The sequence below is a fragment of the Sebastes fasciatus genome, chromosome 7 (assembly GCF_043250625.1).
Source record: "Sebastes fasciatus isolate fSebFas1 chromosome 7, fSebFas1.pri, whole genome shotgun sequence".
In the NCBI taxonomy this organism is placed as follows: Eukaryota; Metazoa; Chordata; class Actinopteri; order Perciformes; family Sebastidae; genus Sebastes; species Sebastes fasciatus.
This window is the reverse complement of record NC_133801.1, coordinates 33,223,859-33,251,362: the sequence shown is the minus strand read 5'-3', so window position 1 is coordinate 33,251,362 and position 27,504 is coordinate 33,223,859. Positions and strand designations below refer to the sequence as shown.

Below are 27,504 nucleotides of genomic sequence, written 5' to 3'. Positions count from 1 at the left end.
GATTGTCAGCCCGAATGTAAAGATGTCTCGACAGCAGTGATATTTAAATGTAATCCTTTCAAAATACATCAAACTTCTAATCACTTGAATCACGATGATTTTAAGAGGTATAATGCTAGTTCATGTTTAAAAACATCAGTGAAGGTAGAAATCACACACACACACACACACACACACACACACACACACACACACACACACACACACACACACACACACACACACACACACACACACACACACACACACACACACACACACACACACACACACACACACACACACACACACACACAACCAAGTAACTGTGGAATTAAATAAAATGCAAATGCATGTTTCCAACCAGCAGCGTATGCATGGCTCAGCACACACGGAGAGCAGGGAGAGCCACCAGGATTAGATTTAATAAAATATGGCACAACAAATCTTGCACCTATAAAGTTTACGGTGCAAGTCTCCCACAAATATTCCGTTTTATGTGCCGTATAGAAACGCGGGGCCTGCAGCATCTGTAAAAGTGGCAGGTGTCCTTCCATGAATTGTGTTGTTTATAAGTTACAAATCATCACCAGTTGAAAACGGAGGAGCCGAACAAATGTGGGACTACATCGAACCAGCAGAGATGATTAAAAACTGAAACATAAAACCACAACTGTCAAATAGCACGCCGAGAACAGGATCAATAGAGGGAGGGAATTTTAGCATTCAGCTATTTTATTTTTCTCGCCTTGAAGGACGAAATATCGCAGTAATATAAAGAAACGCACTTTAAAATAATTTGAATATACTAAAATATAATTGGTTTTGCTGTATACTTATTCTCTCATTTAAAAAGGTAAAAAAAAAACATGATATAAATGAATGTGCAATATTACAGCAGTTAACTGGCGATGCCTTGCAAACAGCTCATTCTGAGAGACCACATGGTTTAAAGATATTGAGTTGGATTAACAAACGTCAATGTGGATATAAACTTGATTAAAGGCTTGGTCACTGTGTACTTTGAAGCTCAATTACCGAACAAAGGGAATTAGTGAGCCAGATATTGCAGCAATAAAATATATTTTCCTGTCATGATGATATATCCATAATTAAATATCATGAGCTGAAAACTTCATCATTAACGCTGCAGGATTCTACGTCTATACTACTTGCTCCCACACTTGAAAGTGTATTTTACTATAAGCACAAACGGGATGCAAGTCACTGGATAAGAGACCGCAGCTCTTTGAGAAAGAGATAAAAACCTCCTCTTGGCAAATCGGGGAGTTTTTACTGACAATATGCCTGTGTTGTTCAGACAAGGATTTTTCCTCAAGATAAGCTCCATATGAATACTGTATGAGGTTTATGCCGGACAGAACAATAAACAATAATCCCCAGTGAACTATATTTGCCCCTGCTTAAAAAGAAACTTTTTTATTGAAGACACCATTGTTGGGTTTGGGGGTTGCTTTTTGTATGTATTGACAGCTGAAAAGATCCCAGTGATTAATGACTTGGGGCCTCAATAGCAGGACCTCCGCCACATGGGGAGGAGGGGGGAGAAAACGCTCCCACTCGGCAGCCGCAAGGGCACTTCAGCTGCTCCCAAGATTTCAGACGCAGCTTGTATGGGTTGCTAATTTTTACCTTTTTGCTCAAGATCCTTGATGCTATGCAAATGCGAGCAAAGCGGAGAACAAGCAGCTTTCTAAAGTTTCAAGAATGTTCTGTAAAGTGCATTGTTTTTGTTTCCAAAGAGCCGGGCTCAGTGCTTTGGCCATCTCTCTTCTGCACAGCCCATTCTCCTCATTATTAATCGGCTGGTATGCAATGAGATGTACCTTTGAGGCCATGGGAAACCCAGGGGAGGTTTTCAAAAAAAAAAAAAAAGCAACAGGCCATACACAATGATAGATGATACGGGATGCAAAATGTTAGGTCCTTGAAACGCATCCACCTTAAGTGCAGCTGTCAGAATTTTTTACACAAAGCATACTGTAAAACGAAACAGCGTTGCTCTTCATAAATAGGCTACATCTGGCATTATCATTGTGTTTCAGCGCCAGAGAGCAAAGCTGTTGTTCTTGTTCATCTGTCTAGGTCTAAATCCTGGGAGAAGGAGCCAAAACAAAGAAAATGCCACGGTTGTATTATTTTAATGCACTGGTATGTGAAGACAATAAACAGAAGGTTTTATTTAACCAAGATGTCTCAACAGTAAGCAGTGATAAGAGGACTATTTTTAAAGTGTTATTATCATCTCATAGTACTGTAAGACACAGGGGGACTGAAAGAAGTAGCTTGAAACGCTGAAGGAGAAGGTTAATGAGGGTACGTTCACAAAGACTCCGTTGGAAAAGTTATTTACAAAGACCAGTGAGAAATGACTGCCGTGGATTGAAATCTCTGAATCGAAGATAACAATCGCATGCTTTTATTTCAAAGACAAAGTTCCTCTGAGGCTGCAGAGCATGAGCAGTGCCAAAAAGAAGCTAACTGCATATCTATGCAGTGATCCAAAATCAATTGAGGTCTCTCTGGAAAGACAAAAGAAATGATGGATGGTCTGTTTTCTCCCTTTAAAACAATTGCACACTCTACATTTTTCAATTGCATTGTCTACAATGGGCCAGGTTTGTCTGTGGTTGTAAAGCAAATGTATAGCAGCTGTAAGCAGAGTAATTATGTGGTTCTGCAGGGGAAGTGTTGCACGGAGCATGAATTGTGTCAAGTGGAGTCACAGCGATGTTGCATAAGATCCTTGCTGCGTACTGAAATGTGTACAAGGAGGGAGTGACTGTGGATTCGAATATTATGAAAAACATGATCAACAACAACCTTGGAAACACTGCCTATGTATGTGTGTGTGTCATCATTATCATCTGACGTAGAGCTAGACAAACAATTAATCGAATATTAAGCGATCGCAATTTTGGCATCCTTCAATTAAATGGACATGATCGACGAACTTCCTAAACTAACAGCTGGAGATGCACCGTCAATCAGTAGCCGATAGACGATGGACGGTTTTCAGAAGTTTCATATATCTGAGTTTTTGCCCGTCACACACACACATGCAGCCACCACATGATGGTTTTATGTCGGCACGCAGCGGCAGACAGTAACGTCACACACACACACACACACACATACACACAACATGTCGTCGGTGTGGAAGTTCTTCAGTGTGAGTGAAGAAGACACAAAGCTGCAATTTGTCAAAACTGCAAGTCTAAAATAAGCCGTGGAGGAACAACCTTCAAACATTTGGAACGACTAACTTAATCAGACACTTCTTAGATTGTAATTCATTCCCATGCATGCTGCTCAGAGTGATCACGGTGGATTTTTCCAGTAAAAAATTACGTATTTATTAATCATTTATTTAATGATTATTGGGCGATGGTAAATTATAACACTTTCATGACGCTTTCAAATGTAATCTTGTAAAATGGAGTTTTTGGTGAGAAACTTGAATAAATCCAGTTGTTAGAAGGAGATGTTTTCACAGAAATATAAAACCCATAACAGAGCAGCTTATGATATATAATAAGAACTACTAAAGGCAAGATATTTTTTAATCAAAGCAAATATTTAAATAAAAATACAACTTATTTCCTTATCGTTTTAATTGTGTTTTTATGCAAATAACCACTATAGATGACAATAACAAAGTAAAAGGATGACATTTAGAATTTTTGACTGTTGAAATGCAGCACAACATGGAAGTGAAAGCAGCACTCTGTTTATTTAAATATGAAATTGCAAGAAAATATTTTATCCCTAAAATGTCTGAATAATTGTGATAAATAATCGTGATCTCAATATTGATCAAAAATAATTGTGATTAGCATTTTGGCCATACTCGTGCAGCCCTAATCTGACCTTTTCTGCACTTCAAGGTTTCTATGGTGCATCCATCAACTAAGAACATTAATGTTCTGAATTGGTCATCACAGATAAGTCCATGACCATTTGAGCTACTCAAGAAAAAGATTAAGAAAAAATGGTTTCAACTGATACAAGAAAAGTAGATGTAGAAGTAGAATACCATGAAATGTGAGTCAGTTACAGAAAGCATATGATCAGTAACATAGGCCTGTTATTGTCTGTCTGGTACTGACAGTTCACTGCTGTGTGTATGATTTCACCGCCTATGATCAAAGATTAAGACCAGTTTAATATACCAGACAGAAGGCAGAGCTTATGCTTCTGCTGCAGTGAAAAACTTAAAAGTGATGCCAGTAGCCAAAGGAATCTAACAACCTCAGCCAACAACAACATACACACTCTGGCCATTATTTCTCTAGTTTTTACTGTCATGACACTTTTTGTGTTAAGTATGCAATCGTGTTTGTCACTATAGATCTTTGCATCCCCCCTGTCTACCGGTGGCACATCTCTTAAACATGCACTTAAAAGATTTATAGAAGCAAAACCACAAATGTAGCATTTTTTTTGTGCTGCAACAAAGGATTATTTTCATCATCAATCAATTTTTTTTTTTTCAAAGAATTTATGAAAATGTCCGAAAGTAGCGAATAACACCCATTATGAGTTCCCAGAGGCCAAGGTTATATCTTAAAATTGTTTCCAGGCCAACAGTCCAAAACCCAAAGATATTCAAATTACAATGAAAGAAAATAGAGATCTATTATTTATGCTTGTTATACAAACAATGTGTGCTTGTTAGTATAAAGTCTATCCATGCGTACCCCTGCTCAAAACTGTGGGTTTCCTGACTATATTCAATTAATTCTGGATAATCACCACTTATTAATGCCTTAAAACCAAATACTGCTAAAGAAGACAACATTAAAGCCATAAAACTGTGGGTAGGATGAAATCTTAGCAGCTTCTACCGACCCATAAAACAAGCCACCCACCGTTCACACGGCAGGTTACAGAAGCTCCTGTTAAAACACTCGTTGAGGTTTTTTGCCGGGCAGATTGTTGTGACCATTGCTCCGGTGTCAGGAGTTAGTTAAATATGGGATCTAAATATGTGGGAGGCGTTCGGGGTACAATATAAATGCAAATGGCTCTGTACTATCCATCAAACAATTAGCAGTGTGCTGAGAATTGCTATTCAGTGCTGCTGCATATAAATCTCGCCTTCTCTCCGCACACAGCCCTGTTTTCCATGATAATTAACCGCTCGCTGCTCTTTACACGTCACAGATTTTCCGTGCAAAATCCAAGACTGAACGCTCACTAACATTCTGAGGCAACATGGAAAACAGACAAAGTAACACACATGCACAATGTTTGGCAAATCCCTTGGAGTATAATCTAAAATGATTACAGATTACTTGTCTGTGAAATCACTTAATTACTAAGTATTATTACTAATTACTATCACTAAGATTGAGACGTAATGTGTTACTGATTAGTGATGAAATTTTTAGACAAACGACTGCTGATGTACCGTACATGAGCTGAATATTTTTTGGAGGACTGTAGCATTTCAGTTCAGGGAGACAAAATTGTTGATATACCATCAATGTTAATAAGCATATTAGGGATGCAGTGATACCGTTACCAGATCGGATATCGGGCCGATACTGACTCTAATAGCTTGATCGGGTATCAGTGACAATGGGGCCGATCTATTCAAGTCAATTCTATGTTTATATATTATAAACATTATACACTGTAATTTTAATTCCTGTTTAAGTTTCGACCAATTTGTTGCTGCAATAAAAAGTTTACACTTGAATTGTAATTCTTGTTATTTTTTAAAGTTTTTTACCAAGTTGCTGGTGTACGATTTATCATTTGAATAATAAATAACAATTCAGTCAATTTATATCTACGTATTTATTGCTCACATTTTGTTTTACGTTTTAAGTTAGGAAAGCAATGTTTAAGTCAAGCCTGACATTGCCTTGCACATACAAGAATAATCCCAGCTACTTCCTTCCACACGATACCCAAAACCCAGGTATCGCTATCGGTATCGACTGAAAAAGTTAGCATATAAGTGTTAACATTATTTAATAAATCCAACCCAAATCACAATTAAGTATGCAAAACATGTATGGGTATTTCTTCTATATTATGTATAAGAAATCAGATGACAAACTTTTTAAAAAATATTTTTTTGGTTTGGTTTGGTTTGGTATCTTTCTGTTTTTTTTATTATCTAACCTGGTTACGTAGTCAAAGGATTAATGACAGCTAGCTCACAACACTGCAGACAAACATCTACACACAAAAGCAGCCTGTAGCGCAACAGAGAGGAAATTTGGGCAGATATCAAGAACATTGTCTACAGCGTCTATTGAGAGCAAAGAAAGCTCCACACAGGCACCACTTACTTCTTTTCTGGAAATCTTTCACATGCCTGGGCTCTATAGAAAAGCCTCCTCGGTCAACAGAAAGGTGTGTTTTCAACCGGGGGAAAAAAAGACTTGGGGAGAGGGGGTGGGGAGGGGGGGGGGGGCTGAATAGCTTGCCAAACAGATCTGAATTCTGTAGTGCTAATGCAGGCTGCAGAGGGGAGGGGGGGGGCATCTCAGCAGCCGCCTCCTTCCGGGATCAAAAGCGAGCCCCGCCAGCGAATAAAACAGAATGCGTAAAAGCCTTAACATAAACAAAAGTAGCCTGGGACCGCTGCTGCAGCACGCTCCCTGCTACTAATCACTCTAAGCAATTCAAGGTTTAGTCCTGACAGAGGGAGCAGGCTGTGGAATAATGCCTTTAAACCCGCCCGGTAAATAACAGGGAGAAGCAGTCTATTTATTCACTTTCTGCATTGATGTACGTCCCCGACCTTGGCCAAATACAGCAAAATGTTAGCAGCACTATGTCAGGCTGAAACGACCACTTATCAATATTGCTGCTATGACCACAATGAAATACATTTGTGTGCTTTGCTGGCTGCTTGCCACTGCAGTATGAAGGCTGACATGTGAGGAATGATCCAAATGTTACATATACCAAACTGGATTAAGGGAAATAAGTAATCTGGACTCATAAGGTTCACTATAAGTCCTGAGGAACAACTGAGACAACAAATGAATGTGAGGTTCATGCAGGTTTTAAAAGAGGACCTCTCCACTAGGCTGAAGTGCTTCTGTTCCCAAGCATGGCTGGTGAGTGCAGGGGTCACTCTAGTGGTGACCCGTGTCTCTCATTAGTCTACAATAAATGCTCACATTATCCTGCAAAGGCTAGACCTGAGTTTGATTTATAGTTTGGCCCGCGGTGAAACTAAACCTAATACCAGCTCAGCAATAATCAACTTACTGTAAACTTGCTACTGTCAAACTTACTGTTACAAATGTTTGAGGTTTGCATCTGTAGCCCGAGGAGCGTCTATGGGACTGAGATGCTGTAAATAAATGATGCTCTGAACAAAAATATATTTTTACGTGCTGTTCCCGAGCCCTGAGGTTTGGTTCACTGGAATTACAAAAAGACATTTTCTCACTGTATGTAAATTGTGTCAGTTTCATATGCCATGTTTTCAAATATCTGCCTTTGAGATTTCAGTCACTACCCCCTAATACAATGGAGGTGAATGGAATTTAGTTTCTGGTGCTCAGTCACAGCATTGAAAAAAAATCCATTTAAAAATAATTAATAGCACCATCTTTATCGACAGACCTTGGTGTCAACATTGGAACTACCTTCTACCTTAGTTACGGTCCCTGAGAATTGCCGACAACAAGGTCAGTCACACGGACAGATCCGCAGACAAAAATCCATTTACCTCCACTGTATTTGGGGCGGAGGCAGAAATCATATCTCAGGGTCTTTCCAAATAAAAAAATCGGTATCGCTAGAAACTGTTAGAGGTAAGTACAATAATACAACCCCCGAAACATAGAGTGGTGAGGATAAGAACAGACAATCAAACATTATTACAGCCAATGCGGTGACAGCACATAGATTGCTTTGCACTCTCTCACATACTTCATGTTGACCTCTGCTCCAAGATCAGCCTGCATGCCTCAGTCTCCTCTTAACAGTGGTTGTACCACACACTCCTCCAGCTAATCAACAGACCTACATCTTTCAGGTGACATTATAAGCTTTCTGGGAACTATATTGGAGGTCCTCCGCTATTTGGCAACAGTTGCTCGGAACATATTCATAAATGTATGGCTTTGCCATTTGAACAGATTTTAGCAGAGACGGTTAATTAAGACTTATTTTGGACTGGGTTAGCTGAGAGCTGCTCTCATTTTGTCTTTTTATCATCACTGAAAAACTGAGTAATTTTGCAGTTGTACGTAGATCAACTCAGGAACTCAATTTGATTTCAATTTTGGTAGCCGGTCACTGTCTTACTGTAAAAAAAAAATGATTTGTATACTAGTGGTTCATCATTATAGCCAGTAGTTACAGTTTATTCTATTCTAAGCCTTTGCTAAATTGTCCTGCTAGCAGGTTCATTTCATGTTTATTTGTTAAGGACAAAAACAATATACATAACTGCACAACAATTATCCAATGCAATGTATCACAGCTCGGGATGCACCGATACCGATACCAGATCGGATATCAGGCCGATAGTAACTCAAATAGCTGGATCGGGTATCGGTGACAATGGGGCCGATCTACCCAATTCAATTCTATGTTTATATACTACATTATAGACTGGATTGTAATTAATTAATTTTGATTTGATTTTATTTATTAACAATTCAATAAATGTATATCTATGTATTTATTTATTACAAAATGTATTTATTACATTTTGTTTTACAAAGTTAAGAAAGCAATGCTAAAGTTAAGCCTGATGTTTCCTTACACATAAAGAAATGATCCCAGTCACTTCTACACAGTGAGGCGGTTCTGGGCTCATCCCTGATCACAGCATTATACTGTATATAGCTATACTGCTTATTACCGATGCCCTTCCCTAGAAGGGTTAGTGAGCTCAAACCTGTGTGGCTTGTGTTTTACTTTGTCTCGACGTTTCTGAATGGATGTAAACCCACACCAAAAAAATCATATTTTCCAGATATCTTTCTTCTTACTGTAGCTTACATTTTTCAACATAATTGTTCACAGATAATTCTCTGACAAATCTTCATGATAGCACACACTGTTCTTCCTGGATTATTTAAGCACATTGTATTTGAATGTACTGTAATGTTGACAATTCCATTTGGCTTAGCATCTAACAAAAAAAGTCCTTTACCTTTCTAGAGCCCAGGACACAGGGAACGTCAGGAGCGCATGGCGGCTGCGTTACCTGTTGTTTTTTATTTCTGCGTCCATGTTAACAGGTTAGAGCATCTCAGCTGCGTCTCTTCTAGAGAATAGAGGTCTCGCCTATTTTTGACCCGTGCAGCGTGCGGTTCACAGCAACAACAATTGCAGTAAAAGTGATCTATTGACGGTATATTGACATCATATCAGCTACATTACTACAGTTTCAATGTCTAGACATCTGTAGAATATGTCACAGACAGTGAAGGTGATCTATTGACAGTATATTGACATCATACCAGCAAGATTACTACAGTTTCGATGTCTATCTGTAGAATATGTTACGGACATGAAAAAAAGTAGACTTATTTTTAAATCAACACTTCCTGCTTTCATTTCAAAATAAATGCCCTCAAGCATTTTTTTCTGTCGACAGATATCCTTCATTTGATAACACAAGGCTTTTATTCTGAAATATGTGCCAGACAGTGTTGTAGAACATGCAGTGACTTGAAGAGCTCCATGAATGAATATAGTAGGGGTTTTAATTGTGGATTATTACTATTATTTACAAATTACCACACGTTTATTAACCTTTCTCTACTTAAAATAATAGAATGATATTTATAATGAAATGAAATGGCCATTGTGAAAGGCAAACTCTATGTAGAAAGAAAGGGCTGACAGCAGCAGCTGCAGCAGCAGAAACGCAGCAGACACGCAGCTGAAATGCAGCTGGTGTGAACGCCCGACGCGTGAATCACGCAGCCACCACGCGCTTCTGACGTTCCCTGTGTGGATGAGGCATAGTGCTTCATATACCACTTAACAGAGGATGCAAAATGAGGTGAAAGCTAATGTTTATTGTTTTTTGTTCCCCCAGCACTTTATTAGTTTTCCATTCAACCCTGAGAGAAGGCTACCCAGGTAATTTAGAAGACTCTGAAGTGTACTAAAGGTACAGAAATTAAAGCAGGTAACTCCCATCATGCCGTTGTCATTGTATTCAAACACTAAAAACGAAATGTCTGCGGTTTCTTGGAAAATGCAATATTTACTAAATGAGTCATTGATGTTATCACACCTTAATGCCACTAATGGTCCTGCAGTTTATTGGATCCAAACATGGTGCATGAATAATGAATAGTAGAGTAACACAGTGATGTAAGTGTGAATTCCACTAATTCTGTTTAAATGAATGCATTTACTTATAAAACATTTAGGAGACAGGCATCTGTTCAAAGAAAGATAAATCATGGACTAATCCAAATAGAGATGGTGTCAATCACTGTCCTGCACACACGATTGAATGGAGGATAAACAATAAGAGAAAAGAAGAGAAAAAGACTAAAAAGCTTCACCAAATCAAACAGATACAGCCCAGTAAATCCAGACAGTGTCTAGACTAGAGTCAAGCCAGATTTCAGTTTACTCATGGCATCAGAATTTGTCTCAAATGTGTCTCAAGTGAGCCTGTCTAATATGCAAACAACCATATAAATCACTTCAAATTTCTGTAGGCCAGAAAGAACTGACAACAGATGAAGTCTGTATTCATAATGCACAACAGTACAGCACAAATGTAGCTCCAACATATTGCATATGAATGTGTCCTCCAAGCTGTGTAGGTGCAGTCACACCTGTATCTAGAGCTGTCCACTTGTAATCAGATCACCCAATGCACGCTTTTCATCCATGAATCCCACCATCGAGCTGCCCGGTGGAAATACCCCGCTCTGCTTCTGTCCCTGTGTGCCATCTTATCAAGACAAGGGCAATGCATGGCAACTGTGCAGCTGTGAGTGGAAGAACTCCCCTCAAAGAGACTGTGAGATAGTACTGTGGTACTGCCGGATACCAATTACAATTCACTCACAATGGGGGTCCTGAGATTTCCTCATGATATGTAACTTCTGTAGGCCCAGAGTAAGGAAGTGCACTGCAATGATCACAGACTTAGTAAGGTCTACCAATCATCAATCAACGCTGTCATAGGCAGGAGATCCTACCTCAGGAGAGAACTAGCCATCTCCTTTCAACTTTCCTTCTCTTATATATCCTTGCTGGATTTTCCTGGGACATTTGGCAATTATGTGCATCACGCAGAGACTGTATATAAGAAGGGGACGTAGTCACCGTGACGTCACCCATTGGTTCGTGGACTGCCGTTTTGAAGGTTCAAGTTCAGCATTTTGGCCATCGCCATCTTGTTTTTTTGCAACCCGAAGTGACGCAAGAGGGTGGAGCTAAGTACAAGTAAACACAACGACTTTTTTAAGCAACCGAAATGTTACAATTAACTTTCGTGAATTGCAAAACACACTGTGAAAGGGGTTAAAGTCGTAAGACGAAAACACGGACAACTCCCAGACCGGACAACGTGGTGGTAGCGACCTGTCAATCACAAGGTAGCCCCGCCCTAAAGCATCCCCTGCTTTATGGTCTATTTGACTCTAAATGGGACCATAATTTACTAAATGAACATCATGCTGTATTGAAGAAGACTTGAAACTAGCGATTGAGACCATAAACTCATGTTTACAATGTTTACTGAGGTAATAAATCAAGTGAGAAGTAGGCTCACTTTCTCATAGACTTCTATACAATCTGACTTCTTTTTGCAACCAGAGGAGTCGCCCCCTGCTGGCTGTTAGAAAGAATGCAAGTTTAAGGTACTTTCGCATTGGATGCACTTCTCAGACCCGAAGGTTGCCCACTGGTATCACATCATATGTAGTATATATTAGCTGTTGAGTTTACAATTTAATTTGAAATTGAATTTCTGCCGGGTTTGGCTGTTGTCCATCAAGCCACAATGTGTGAACTGATCTGAGATGCAGGAAACACAATGATTTATTGATTTATATACAGAGTATATATACACAAACAAATGAATAGAACATAATCACACACACACTCACACACACACACACACACACACACACACACACACCTACCCCTGATCAAAGTAGACTACCAAACAGTGAGAAGCACTGTATTTGTTTCAAGCATCAATCAATCCCATAAACTGGACTAATTAGGTTTCCCCACCACAGCAATAATATGGATCTTAGCTTGGCTTTGCAAAATGAATCAGCTAACATGGCTGGCATGAGACGATATGAACATGAGGACCATGTGATAAACCGATGCACGACAAGCAGCGAGCACAACTCTGCTGTTAGAGACAATAAAACCGGTGGCTGTTCAATATCAACAGTAAAAAATCAGCACACACAGCAAAGCTAGACGGAGGGTTCCTGCATGGTAATGATCTTACTCTAAGTGCCTAACTGAGTCATCTCCGCAAGCCCTGCTTTGACAACCACACACCTCCCACATCTCCCATCTCAGCAGCCTCTGGGTGGGGCTAATCACTCTGAAGCTTCATCATCGATTGGACGACAGCTCTGGCTGTAAAGATGCTATGTCTAGAAGGCGTGGCTGCTGCAGTGGCCCACTGTAAACACACTGTGCTTGTTTTCTAGAGCTGAAAACGGAGCATCACAACATCACATTAAAAAAAAAAAAGCCCTTCTCGTAGAGCACACAGAATGAAATTAATTTTGCCATCCTTTCAGTGCTGCAGTACAGACAAGAATCCTGAGAGAATTTTCACGGGGCACTGAGAGTTGGTGTATGCTGATTTGCCCCTAACTGATTATGACATGAAATGGCTGACGGGTAGCTTGGCAGTGCTGCGTTGACCTGCACAATCCCCCCTCCTCTGCCTCTGAGGCACCAGAGGTCTGCACTCTCTGATCCCAATGGCTGAACATTAGACAGTGCTGAGGCTTACGCACAAACGCCTGTGCAATTTATTTTTTTGGGCTTATCGACTACCAGTCTTTAATGCAGCTTTTACCCCCCCCATGGAAAGCCCCATGTTACATGTTATGAAAACACAACGAAACAAAATCACGGATACGTGTTGTCTTTCTTTTCCTGTCATCTTGATTGTTGATGCGTACGAGGGAAATGCCCTTTCATCTATCAGGGCAGGGCACTGCATCCTCCTATGTATAAATTTAATTCTCCAAGTAAATTAGGATTGATCACCACAGCTCTAGGCCACAATCAGCATCCATGATCTAATCAGGGCCCGGCCCTAGACAGAAAAGGATACTTCCATAAATAAAAACCATATGAGAGCCAGCAAGTGCCCATAACACTGGGGGGGGAAATCTGATTACCCTCTCCCTCTCCCTCTCCACAGGTGTGCTTTTAGCCTCCTACCTTCAAAGACCGCCAGTCCGATATAATGCCACACTATGTGCGCTGTTGTTTTCCTGCACTAAGGGGTTTTACATCATACTTGCATCAGCGGATGTGAGCAACGAATGTTGGAGCCACTGCTAAGCAGGCAATGCCCACGGAAGCCTGGCGGAGGACGATCCCAGGGAGACAGGATCTGTCAGGAGCTCCTTGCCCAGCGACACCCAGGGTAATAAATTACCCAGAATTAACACGTCATCCTGCGCTCCACACAGCAGCCGCACTCCACTCACGCCATGCTGCTTAATGGATCTATTAACCAAATGGATACTGGGGTAAACTGCTTTCAGAGCTGAAATTCTTGTTGGGGATATGCTAACAACATAGGCTGAGAGAAATGTGCTCCTCCATTTGATATTAATATTGTGAAATGTACGTACATTTTCATGCAGACTGCATCCTTGGTTAGGAATTGCAATATTTTTTTTTAGTGTAAGAACATGGTTTGATTTATGCAGGTTTTGTGCCTACCACTGACTTACACATTTTTAACACATCATCTATGTTTGAGTAGCTCTGATGTCCTGTGCTCCGTGTGCAAACAGAAAGCACTATGAAATGACAGCATGCTCAGAAGCCACCCGCAGTGCTCCCCGTGTCACCTGTTTGGGAATTCCTCTGAGATGTGTCTCTACGGCCATTAAAAGCTTTACTCTCCTGTTGATGCCTGTCACTGATAGCAGGGGATATTTAGTAGAGGATTCAAAATGCCATTCGTGCGGCCTGTATCTCCTTGGCATCTCTGGCACCCAACCAGCAACGGTGACATGCTGACAGCGTGGCACACACAGCACAAGGCAATTTTTGACCAGTGCTCACTCATCACAAAAGGTAAACACAGATAAGAGAGATGCTCACGGTCTCTTATTTCCTCTGGACTTAGCTGGTATGTTTTGACTGCGGCGCAGGTGACAGACACTGTTAAAATGAACAGTCGTCCTTGACAAAAATAAATTAATAAAAAAAAAAAAAGAAATGTGTGTCTATATCAGTTTAGAAATGCCTATTTTATTTTCTCATAGGCTAAAACTGGTATGGACTATACTACCAATAATCCCCTCTGCTTGATCTCTTCGCCATTAGGATAGCGGCACCTCTCCTTTACTTCCACTTTCTGCACATTTTGCCCGCATCACGAAGAAACTAGACCTCTTGAGCTAAAATGAAATTTTTATAAGTGAGAAAGCATGAAAGCTAAAAGACAGGAAACTATGAAATCTGAATGATAAAACCTTACTGAATTGTTAGGCATAATGTCGGTGGTTGCTGCAATGTAAAAAATTCAAATTTACGACATTGCTTCATGCACAAAGTGGAAGAGAACAATCCCCAGTCAACCAAGGCTGCTGCTACATTATGTGCAGTTTAGTGTTTTCTGATAACATAGTTCTTGTTGATTCTGTCTGAATTCAAGAAATGTTAAATGTGACATGTAAATCCTGACTAAAGGCTCTCCATAGTATTTTGTATTATTTATGTATGTATTTTTTTCTCAAAAAAAAAGACTCACATGTAATTATTCCTAATTATCTATTCCTTGCTTTTCTATTGGTACTCTAACTCGAGACACCAACTAGACGGATCAGTTTGGTAACAAAACTAGATAAGCAGGTATGAAATCAGGATTGGAGAGTGAAGGGATATCACTAACTGCAAATGTGAACTACTGAATTAAAAGCCGTGCCAGTATCACCGCTTGCTCCTTTTACATGAACCTCGAGATGTCTCTGTTTTTCAGGATATATGCCCCTACATGACATTTTTTCCAACACATTTCTAACAGAGCTACACCTTTCTTAAATGATTTGTCAAAAATAAATCCCCATGCGCTAATAGACCCCGATTAAGAGATACTGCTCCCAATCGCATCCACAAGATGAAATCTGCCGGATGGAAGCATTCCTGCGGGCATGTCTCTTAAAATGCTGCAAACCTCTGTCTCGCTTGTAAGGAATCCAACCGTTGCTGAAAGAAAACTGCCACTCAAGACCACATCCAATTTGTGAGGAGTTAAGTGGGAAGGAACAGCCATTAAAATTGACTTTTTTTTTTAAAAGTGTAATAACTGCAGGCTTAATGTAGCCACTGAGACCAATTCAAAATTTGAGTACAACAACATTTTGAATTCATATCAGAGCAGTGACCAACTTTTAGAGTTGTTCTGATACCGATATCAGTATCGGCCGATACCGCAAGTTCACATGTAAAATGGATCCATTTCAAGTCAAATGAATGTAGAAAATCAAATCAATCCAATTAAACCAATGATGAATGAATGTTTCCATAAAATACAAATTGTGAATGGTTTAAAAAAAATAAAAAAAATAATTTTAAGATATTAAATCACATTGGATTCTTTTAATTCAAGTCTCAAGTAAGTAAAACTGTGATTTGTAAAAGCAAATTTAAGAGCAACGCTAGGAATGAAAAAGGTCATGAGCACTGTCATTTTTTATACCAATGGTTCCAAGGACATTAACTTTATTTATCCAAACTGTTCTCAGAAAACTTTCCCAGATCACACTGATGATGATTAGCAGAGTTAAATTTCCCTTAGGACTGAAGAAAGTGCGGGGCATCGAGGTTCAAAAACAGGGAAGATGTGCTCATGTGTGCTCATTGTCTCCTGTTTAAGTGGGGTCAAGAAAGACCGCATTGAGTCCTGAGCATGAGGCCGCACCAAAAAAACACCCACTCTTAACCCGGCATACCACGGAGCATCTTTACAGCACAAAGACAAGCCTTTATTCCCCTGTACTTAAGGTGCTCTCTCCTGAAACCTCTCAAGAGGTGGACTTGCTTAAAGTTTAATGGGAAAGCTCATATTGAGTAGAGAAAAGCCAAACTCCAGCCATCGCTCTGGATCTGACACAGTGCGTCAGGGCATACATTACCGCACGAGACAGAAAGATCTGGAGGCAAAGGAAGGAGTGAATAAAAATACTGAACAAATAACACTTAATTGAGGTCAGTGTGATTGAACGCTGCGAGGCTCGGATGGCTTTAACATAGGTTCCAGATGGCAGGCTGTTATTTCACTGTGCCCTGCTAATACTGCAGGATTCGATGCTGGTAACCTGAGTGTCCCTTGGGCCCCCCGGCTCCTCCACTGCACTGAAATCAGGGCCAAGCTTCCTCCGCTGTTACTCTGCAGGTTTACTCAACTTGGAAAGGGGGAGTGTTTGGATATGGTAGTGGAGGAGGGGTGTGTGTGTGTGTGTGTAGGTGGGGGTTGTGCAATAGTGCAAGAACAAAGCATGTTAACACCACCTCTGTGTTTAACAAGTTTGGAAACAAGCAGGGGTTTCCTTCAAATCCTCATTGGAGGGTGTTTCACCTCTCTGTGACAGTAAGAGAGAATCCCGTCTCTTTTCCCTGCGCTGCCTCACGTTAAACTGACTGAAACACACTCAGTCTGTCATCTAACTGTCTAAGATATGGTCCACGTCAATATCTCTCATTGCTAATTCCTCAGGAAATTAGGAAGAAACACGCCGATCGATGATGCATCTTTGAAGACGTCTTTAAAGCCCACTCCTTTCAACCAGTGTGTTTTCAGTGTGCTGTTAAACTGAAAGTACATCTGAGTGTCAAGCCCACCACTGACTATTCCAGTAACATTAGTTTTGGGTCTTGTCCAAGTATAGGCTTGTTCTTTCTCCTACTTCTGTTGTTTCCTTAAAAATTAGCCAACCATTTGATTTAGACTCTAATTTACATTTAGAATGTAAATCTTTTCCCCTCCCTTGCTATGAAAGCACGCAGACATATGATCCAGCCCCATATGGTCCAAAATTGGGAAGTCAAGAAGTAAATAATATGATTACTTAAATACATTTTATTACTTAGATTAAAGAAACAATTACAGATGTGCAGAACTTACTCCTGGAACTGCCTTCATTTAAAAAGCAGAAGAATAAAAGAAGTAGTGACGCACAACACCTTTAGATAAAGTTATGTATTCATATGAAGCCGTTTTCACACAAGACTAGTAGCTTGTTATGCTCCAAAGTCAGGTTACGACGAATCAGCACCCCAAACTCTCTTTTCATAAATGTGTTCATACTGAATAACAGGCTACCACAATTAAGGAATGTCAGGATCAAAGCTAGGTATGAAAAACAGCCTCTGAATACAAGTTCTGTCTATAATAGAGAGGCAAAGTAAAAAGCATTTTAGAGGAAATTTCATTTTTTCAAAAATTGGATATTTGAATTCGAAGTGCTTTCGGTACTGCGTGCAAAGATGTATGTTAATGGCACAGCAGAGATTAACCTTTTCTAGATTATCTGTGTTACTCATGACTGTTTCAGCACTAACAGTGACAACCACGGCAGCCATTTGACACCCTCTCTGCCACCTTAATTAAGTCGAATAATGTTAATGGGCTTTTATTTTTGCTGGGTCATTTGCTCTTTGACCTTCAACGCAGAATGAAAATGATGTTCACCGATCCAGACAGATCTGTCCTCATTCAATGTGGAAAATTACCAGATGAATCATCACTCACACATGTATTCAAATAAAGAGCACACACACACCATACATACCACAAATACTCAAGAAAATAAGGTAGATACTTCCAACAACTCAGCATTAAGAGATGATTCTGTAGCTGCGAGGTACTGTAGCTGTATCAAATTGTGTGGAAAATGTAAATCTTCATGAAGAAGCAGGATGTATTGTTCTAATTCTGAAGTATACTGTATAAACATTACATGTGTTTGCTCGTGGGTGTTAAGCACAATCCCACACATATTTAAAATTTATTATAGCCAATGCCGATTTTTATATTTTTCTGAACATCTTTGCATATGATTTGTTGCCTCTTTTCTGCATTTAATATAACCAAACCTCTTCTTTAGACCCACAAGCCGCTAAACCAGACTCAGGTGATCCAGATTTCTTTTACCGAGGCATTTCCATGGCAATGTGGTAGAATAAAAGGCCAATTCTAATGGAGGTTTTGGAGGAAAGAGCCGTTCTAAGTGTATTTAAAGCTTTTTTGTTGACTTATAATAACGTATAACATTTTACTATTAAGAAACAGTTGAGCAATCTCTGTGAGATGATTGATTTGATTTTATAAGCGAGAGATTTTATAAGCTCCTGCTTATTAAAGCTGCGTCTTTTATGAGCAGGAGCTCCTGTGAGAACAGATGAGACTAGACCTTGCTGGCAGAAAACGGCTCAGATCACTATCTAACACTTGACATTTTTTTGTTCTTTTGTTTCCATCTCCTATTTTATTTATTTGTGTTTAGTCTTCACCTTTTGGGGTTTGGCCAATCGAGCTCCAGTGTATGCTACACTGGAACATGTCTCTTTTTGTGCCTGAAATGCTCAGTGAACATTATTCAATTCAATTCCATTTATTTTTATATAGCGTCAAATCATAACAGAAGTTAATCTCAAATGTGATTCGCCTAAAGTATGACTACCACTATTAATGTAGGAATTGCTATAGTTGAGATCCGCCCTCATCAATTATTCCCAAAAGTGAACAGATTACATTTCTATATTAATCTTATATGTTCTCCCCGTGTCAGCGTGTCTTTCCTCCGGGTCCTCCGGCTTCCTCCCACAGTCTGAAGACATGCAGGTTAGGTTAACTGGTGACTCTAAATTGCCCGTAGGTGTGAATGTTAGCGTGACTGGTGGTCTGTCTCTGTGTGTCAGCCCTGTGATTGACTGGCGACCTGTCCAGGCTGTATGCTGCCTCTCGCCCAATGTCAGCTGGGATCACTTGCTCTAGCCCCCCCCGCGACCCTCCAAGGAGGATAAGCGGTTACACATAATTGATGGATGGCTGGAACAAACCCAGCTATAGACCAGTCGCACTGATGTTTGGTAAAAATAACATATATAAAGATATAATATTTTTTCAGAACATATTAGATCGTTTTGCCACGCACTTTGTTTTCAGGTTGGTAAATGGAACTGAAAAACTAAAACACAAACTGTTCTCAACCCCCAGAGCAACACGGAGTCCTTGAACTGACGTTAACAAATAAAAATAAATAACTAAAAACAGGAGTTATGAGCTTTTCAGCTGACAGCAATGAATAATCCCTGCTATGGGTCAAGCGGTGTACTATATAGCACAGCAGTTTCCTTTCTCCACTATGATATTCTTCTAACTCAGCACAACAGCAGCATCCCTAGTCATGATCTAAATCACATAAGCTCCTTGTGTTCAGGCACACACAAAAACATTTCAGGCACATATATGCAGATCTCTACTCACAGCTATGAAAGAGCTGGTCTGGAATACTGAGACCTCGGAAAGGAAATGCAGGTAACTAATGGCTTTGAGTCGGTGTAATAGTGTACCAGTGCCATTACAGGCAGCCCAGAGCCGTCGCCCTGCGTTAGCCGAGGCTTTTCATACCTTCTCCTGTCACACACTCTTTTCACCTTGCACATTTTATACCTTAGGTTATTGCAATGGCAGTACTAATGCAAAAAAAAAATAATAATATCTCAATCTCAACAAATAATACATCAATAGAGAGGCGAAGCCCCGACCCTTCCGGTAGACCACCATGGGACTTTATTTCGGAAAACATCCCGATCCCGTATGAATTGCGCAATGAATCACTCATATGATGTTTGTCAATTTAAAATATAATTTTGCAAGTCAAGAAATTCTCAGTTTGTTGTAAAACTGTTGAAATATAAGACTGTGAAAATATATAATTAGAAAGACTACTGTACATACCCAAACGTTGTGTAAGTGACGTCTCTCTCTGAAGCTACGATGCCTGTGTGTTTCGTACTTTGATGTTCTCACACCAGCAACGGGTCTTGTTCGTTCTTTCGCTTCCCGACTGATAAAAAGATCAGGAGTCGCTGGATGAAGCACATCAGGTAAGATACCGTTTCATTTGTGTGTGTGGTGATAGCTAAGTTAGCTAGCTAGCGTTGCTGATGTATATTGTGCGAGATGAGAGGTATAGGCTGCATCCCAAAGCTCTTAATTACATCCCCGTTTCCCTCATTTGCGTCTTTTCCTTGAGTCTTAGTCCCTCCCACCAGGGAAGAATGGAGAGACGCAAGGAAACCATGCGAGGACAGAGGAAACGAGGAAATACGTTTTAAGAGAAATGAGACGTTGTTTCGTCCGAAGCGTCACGTGAAGCGACGTCCGTTTCTGATGACAGCAGCAGCTGATCGCAGCTGGATCAGCTGTCAGTCGGTTTTAACAGCTGTTTATGTCTGAACTGATCCAATACTAATAAAGACACAGTTATCAAGGGTAGAGAAGCAGTGTTTTCTCTCTGTAACCTGTAACAGCTGCAGTCTGTATTTCTACTGGGGACTGAGTCCTGCTTAGAGGACCAGGAACCATCTCTACTGGAACAATCATTTTATATTATTTATTCATTATTAGCGTCTGTAGTTATTGATATTCTGATTGTGAGTTCATTATTTAATAACCCAGAATATGACTACGGTGTCTTTTGAACACTGGACATTATGTATTAGGCTGAATGTTTCAGGGAAATGTAAATGATGTAACTCATATCAAACCTGACGTTCAGGAATTATCAGCCGCACATGTGACTGAATTGAAATGAGGATAAATGATGTAACAGGTTTTTGTTGATGACAGACAGACTCTCCTTCGCTCTCTGACTTTAATAGTATCATTAATAAAAGTTAACGGGGAAAATAACAGATCATGAAAAGAAAAATCTTTCTAATAAATGAAGAAAGTTATTTTAAGTCCGTTTGTCAGGTTTTATAAAGCTCTTTCAGTGACAGGCTGCTTCACTGGCGGTGTGTGAAGGAGAGATACTGCAGGTCCTTTTGCTGCTGTTCAGAGCTTCAATTATCACAGATTATAACTAGATGGTGAATCAGAAGACAACTAAAATATAAAACGTTTAATCTGTGATCTGTCTTCACTCCGGTATAAAACTCCAGCAATGTTGAGAGGTAAAGTTATCAGATCAGTCCGGTCGGCAGCAGCGTCCAATCAGTAACTGATATCCAAAAAGGGGGCGTGTCAGTCGGTAAAAGACTTCAGTGAAGGCTGCTCTCATGTATCCTCGCTCATCGCTCCTCAGAGATCCCTCCTCGCTCCTCGCTCCTCGCTCCTCGCTCCTCGCTCCTCGATCCTCGATCCTGGCTCCTCGCTTCGTGCAGAAATAAGAGCTTTGGGACGGTCTTCAAGATGGCGCACCAGAACAACTTCCAGTTCAAGCGAGGAGCGAGGAGCGAGGAGCAACAAATAAGAGCTTTGGGATGCACCCGTAGTTCACTGAGCGGTTTCACACAAAACTAAATGATACTACGACAAACCTATGAAATACTGAGACTTTGTTGACTGTCAAAATGATGTTTTAAATTGACAAACATCATATGTGTGATTCATGGCGCAATTCAAACGGGATCCAAAAAAATATCTGTTTCTCGCCGCTGACTACCATACATATTTTTTTCCGAAATAAAGTCCCAACGTATGCATTAAAATACAACGTGCATTCTCCTTTAGACCTTCATTGAGAATACTGCCAGAATCAGGTCATAATAAGATGTTTAAATAAAACTATATGGTGGTATGATGCATCAAATGCATCACTGGTTGACCCGTATAACATTATATTATCTGACACCTGTTTTACATTTAAAGTGAAAAACCAAGTGGCAGGTGACCAAATTGAAATAACGGAATAATTCATTTTGTGTGTAACATGTCACTGCAAAATGATTACTGTGACGCTTTTTGCCTTGATGATCATTTGCATACATCAGAGCCATCACTATTGATTACCATCACTATTCAGATGAAAACTGAGAGTCGCCTACTTTTTTTGCGAGGATAGCAAAATTTGCCATGCTAGCGGCACAGTTGGCCCACGCACAATAACTAATAACTTCCATGTTTGCTTCTAATCATTGTTACGATCCAAACCGAGCAAAAATAAGCCAGGAAAAACCGGAGGAATGCAAAGTCCCTGTTTTAAAAATGAGCCCAAAAAGCAAGAAAGCATTCCCACCAAGTTGTTCATTTTACACAACACTGCATTGAACAATGGGAAGGCGAGCCATAGACATGAAGCAGTGTGTGGGTGGCAACAGTGGGCAAGAGGGAGGGACAGAGATGTGCCAGAGCTCTGTGATTAAAACAGATCATTTGTTTCATATATTCAGAAATTAAGGGACAAAATTGAGGAAACAGTGAAGTTGATTTATTTTCCTAACATTAAGCTGATCCAGAACAAGTAGTCATTTTAAGGGAGCCGCAAAGACTACCGGCTAATGTTGACACCTCTACCTGCAATGTGGCATTTTGACAACACACTTCCCAAATCAGCTTTTATTGGACATGTTTTGGGAGTAGACAGTCTCTGAAGCCGGTTGTTCTGGCGGAAAAGCCTCCAACCAGCTGTAGCAACTGAATGTGGAGTGACTTTAACGATACGAGTCAACTGAGATCAAGAGGCTTCATCGTACAGCATCCACCATGTTACACTAGAGCATATGAATATCTGGCATAAACCAGTGAAGCATAATCAACAGGTAAGACAGCCAGGTTACTAAAACTGCCATATACAAGCTGCAATGACATTACACGGACATTCTGCCCGTCATGAGGACACAATTTAGGCTTTTTGCGTGTCATTTGTACGCCACGCTACAAAACTACAGTAACGTCCAGAGATAGGTTGAGGCAAAAAAAAAAAAACTTTACTTAGGTTTAGGCAACAAAACCACTTAGTTAAGTTTAGGAAAAAAAATCATGGTTGGCCTTAAAATAAGTATGTATACTAAGAATACATACGGAAACAACGCAACAGTGCGGAAAACAATAAAGTGACATCAATAAACTGCACACAGCTCACTCCTATTTATCCGTCTCCTGGTACACCATCTCTTTTTACCAGAGTAGGAGAGGGGCTGGGGGCTCTTCTATTCCGCAGTGCCACTTTACAATTTAGGCGCGATAGGTTGCATGTATGTATGTGTTACATAGAAATACTTTGTTGCAGCTTTGAAGCAGATGCTTCGAACTGCAAAAGGCTGTAAGGGCACTTGGGAGACTCAGTGGGTTTGAAGTGCATTGAGCAACTCTGTTGATCTACACTGTTAATGCATGTACGCTGGGGCAACCCCATTACTTATTCAACAGTGCACATGTACTACATATCAAACGGCAGCGATATACTCGAACACGCGAGTGGGATATCTTAAAAATGCAAGCTGGCTGTGAAATCAACAATATGTTCTCTGATCCAAGAATATATTGCATTATTGTGTAAAAGGTCACACGCCTATGCGGAGGACCATCAAACGGTTTCTGTGCTCAGTAACTTCCTTCGGCAGCAATGCGCAGCTTATTAGTGTTTTCTACCCAAAGGTCATTCAATTAATCAAGGCAATACCAAATACTGTTAGTGTACATTTTGAACACCACTTATCAAAAAATAAATGATACTCAGGAGCTGATGTCCACTAATGATAAACGCTTGATAAGGAAATAAAGAATTATAAAGATAGATAATAGAAGATGATAAAATAAATAAGATAATAGATAGATAAAGAATTGTTTAAGGATCCGTTGACATCTTAACGCAATACTCAACGTTTCTCCACTCTCTGGACATTATCAGCTATAGCTTTAAATATTCAGATAACCCCTATCTGAATATTTAAAGAGCAACTTCTCACTGAATCTTATACAAAGGAAATTAATTGCTGTACTGGCATCTGTGTGTTGAAAACTCTATGACCACACCCAGCTGTACTGTAGCGTTGCACTGTATTGCACTGCAGCTGCCATTATTCATGAGGGAGAAATCTAAACAATGTGTATAGCCCCCTTTAAAGCCTACAGGGGGAGAGGGGTTGATATTCACATGATATCAGTGTTATTTAACCTGCACATTAACTAAAGACTGTCCATTCAAAAGACTATTATTAGACTTAGTACTAAATACTCTAAGTGCACGATACTTCTTTTAAGCATTAAACTCTCTGATGAACTGCTTGCTTACACAATTGCAATGATATAATTTAATTTTATGTTGTGCCAAAGTGCAATTTATAAAAATAAAGTCAGATCTATGCTATCTATATTTTACCTACCTGAATATCACAGAAAACAAAAGAGCATGGCAGCAGTTGGTCCGAGCTTTCCTCCACTGGCAGGTGAAACAATCTATCACCTCATGCATTGTAACACCCGGGTGCTCAGTGAGACTCAGCCCACTGTAAAATAATTTCAGCGCTGACAACAGAAGGAAATGTCAGTACATCTCTCAAACTGCCATGTTTTCTTAACAACTATTCTAGATCACTACGCTTAACACTTTTAACTAAGATGTCACTATTGTGCACGGTATTTTTCCGTAAATACATACATTAAGGCTGTTAAACATGCTACGCTGCCAAAAGAAGTGCCTGTCCTCTATAAAAAAGAGCTCAAATTGAAGTAAATAATATGCCAGCCCTTTGAGCTTTCCCCAAACTCAGCCGTTTAGAAGCATTCGCTGAAAAAAAGAATAGAGGGAAAAAAACATTGATGGACAGTAACTGTGTTTTTATTCAATTTCGCCGAATAAAAAAATGCTGGTTACGACCCTTAGGCCTGTTTGAATTGCCTCCTGCTCCGGCTCTGTCATGTCTTCGTCAAGACGCTGAGGTACAAATTAGACACAAACAGTTTATACGCTGCCCTTTCTCCGTTTCTCTTGCTCTCTCTCTCTCTCTCTCTTCATTGCTTATTATTACTCAATTGCACACACACGCACACACACACACACACACACACACACACACACACACACACACACACACACACACACACACACACACACACACACACACACACACACACACACACACACACACACACACACACACACACACACACACACACACACGTGCTATTTGTACAGAACTGAATAGACCCGGTGTAATTTTAACTGGAAACTGCCAGGAGATTGATTTTGTTTTTTAGATAACTAACGAACAATTGTATCTGGGTAACTTCATGCGGTGGAAGCAACAGTGGTAGTAGCTAATGGCTGTTTGTTAGTATTTGACAAGAAAATCATCAAAAAACTAATTAGCATGTTTTCAAAAACAGCTGTTCTGGACACATTTTGTTGTTTCGTGTTGTTTTTGTTATTCCTGCAGCTCCAAGATGTGACGTTGAATTGGGGTTTTTTTTCCAGGACAGCTGCAAATGAAATATGATAGCAAAAAAAAAAATCTTTTAGTTGCCTCATTATCAATGGTAACTTTATAGGATTTCAAAAGGGGCAGAATGTAAAGCAGCAACATGCATCCAGGGTGTTTTCACTGTCTGCCTCCCACTGTTGGTCACTCTGCATAACCCACATCAGAACTTGGCAGCTGAAGTTTGAGAAGTGGCAGATAATATGCAACTGTGATGTTGTTTTTCCATTGGTTTGATATTGCACGCTTCAGCGCCACACTAACTTCTATTCGCACTGCATCCTCACAGCGGGGGATGACCACGCTGACGCACGGCATAACGCTCCCGCTCGGGAGAAGGGCCAAGCCGTGATGGGTTCCTGCCATCAAGCGAACCCTGTGGACGTCATGGAGAACTGATTGGCACAGCATGTTGAGCTGCAACATATGTGGACAAATCACATGTATATTTAGATTTCAGTAGGTTTCTTGGGTGTTGTTTTTTTTTTTTTTTTGTTCCAACGTAATGTGGGAGTCGCTGTTCTTTGGAGTTTTGCTTTACTCCTACATTCCCAGTTCTTACTTTCATCTAACAGATACAGTAGTAGCATCTCTATTTTCTGATTCGCCCCCCGCTATTTGAGCTATTACAAAGTGTTCTGTAAGTGTAAAACGCTTAAAAGTAAAGCTCTTATTGTGAGGCTGTTATTGGAAATGTTAACTTCTAGAGTGAGAGACTGACTGCTGACTCCTTGCTTGTTAGAAACATCTATATTTGGGTATTTTAGCACTTTTTCTTGGTGAATATATATAAATATTGCAAGGAATGAATGAAACAAAGCAGCTAACAGGAAGAAGTGCAGGGACTTTTGGTAGTTTGGACAAACCTAATCTCCATCACATCACCAAAGTAAGCAGTCTCCTGCCTTCTGTTGTGGAAACAATGGCAGTGCTGTGTCCGCATTGTGATCACGGTTGCTCATTACCTGACACAGTACAGGAGCCCCAGCCTGACGAATATCTGCCATTAGAGGATCCACAAGACATTTTAGAATGGAGAAAGGGTTCACTAGAAAATGAACTTCAATGTGGCCATATTTCCCCTTATTAGTTGGCTTTTCTGCAGTATGTGCGACCCAGGAATTGTGTTGATATTTTGCGAGGCATTCCCTTGAAATACTATGAATCTACACCTCCATCTCGACTCTAACAGTACTGAGAATACATGTATATCTGAGGATGGAACGCTGTATTACATGTTGCTATGAGTGACACACAAACCTTTTCTTTTCAGTATAAAAGCCAGGGCTGGCATAGTTACATGAAACAACATAACCCATCTATTTATGTACGCTATGTACTCCTGTATAGCACATTTGGAATTGCTTGCCTAGACAACTTGTCCAGGTAAATATTCCCTGAGCTCTTAAATATCACAGCTCGACCTGCTGTGTATTTAGCTGTCATGATTCACAGAGATTTTTCACCATCCACAAAAGGACCACAAATTGTTGGTCTGGTCAAATTGTACCACTTACTGGCTACCTTGATGATTGCTTGTATAAATTGTACTACAGTATCGTAAGCCACATTTTTGACAGTGCATACCTTCATGAAAAATGGCTTATTCCAGAAAGACTACAACAACCTAGTTACAAAGAGCCATATAAGCAAGTTTCTATTACATCCAAGCCACATTAGCAAATGGATTTCAGAACATGAATGGAGTAAAAATAAGGGAGCCTAAAAATGCTTTGTGAACTCGATAATAAAAATGTATACAGGTACAGTACAAGGCCTTACATGTGTTAACTACTATACATACTGCCGTTCTTATCTGTTTTCTTTGAATCGAGATGTAGCAACCTGATCTCAGGCCAGAGGGATTCATGTAAAAAAAATGTTAAAACC

At 40.1% G+C, this 27,504-nt stretch overlaps 1 protein-coding gene across 14 annotated transcripts in view; it reads right to left on the bottom strand.

The window, feature by feature from the left end:
- The window catches only part of tenm4 (teneurin transmembrane protein 4), a 194,603-nt gene that overhangs the window by 149,275 nt on the left and 17,824 nt on the right, over positions 1-27,504 (bottom strand). The window contains exon 1 of one of the 14 annotated variants that reach the window (XM_074640403.1): positions 6,306-6,398. The exons of the other annotated variants lie outside the window; for them this stretch is intronic. The gene's annotated coding sequence lies outside the window, so the exon portion shown is untranslated. Of the gene's footprint in view, positions 1-6,305; positions 6,399-27,504 lie in introns of those variants that run through there. 14 annotated transcript variants of the gene reach the window in all.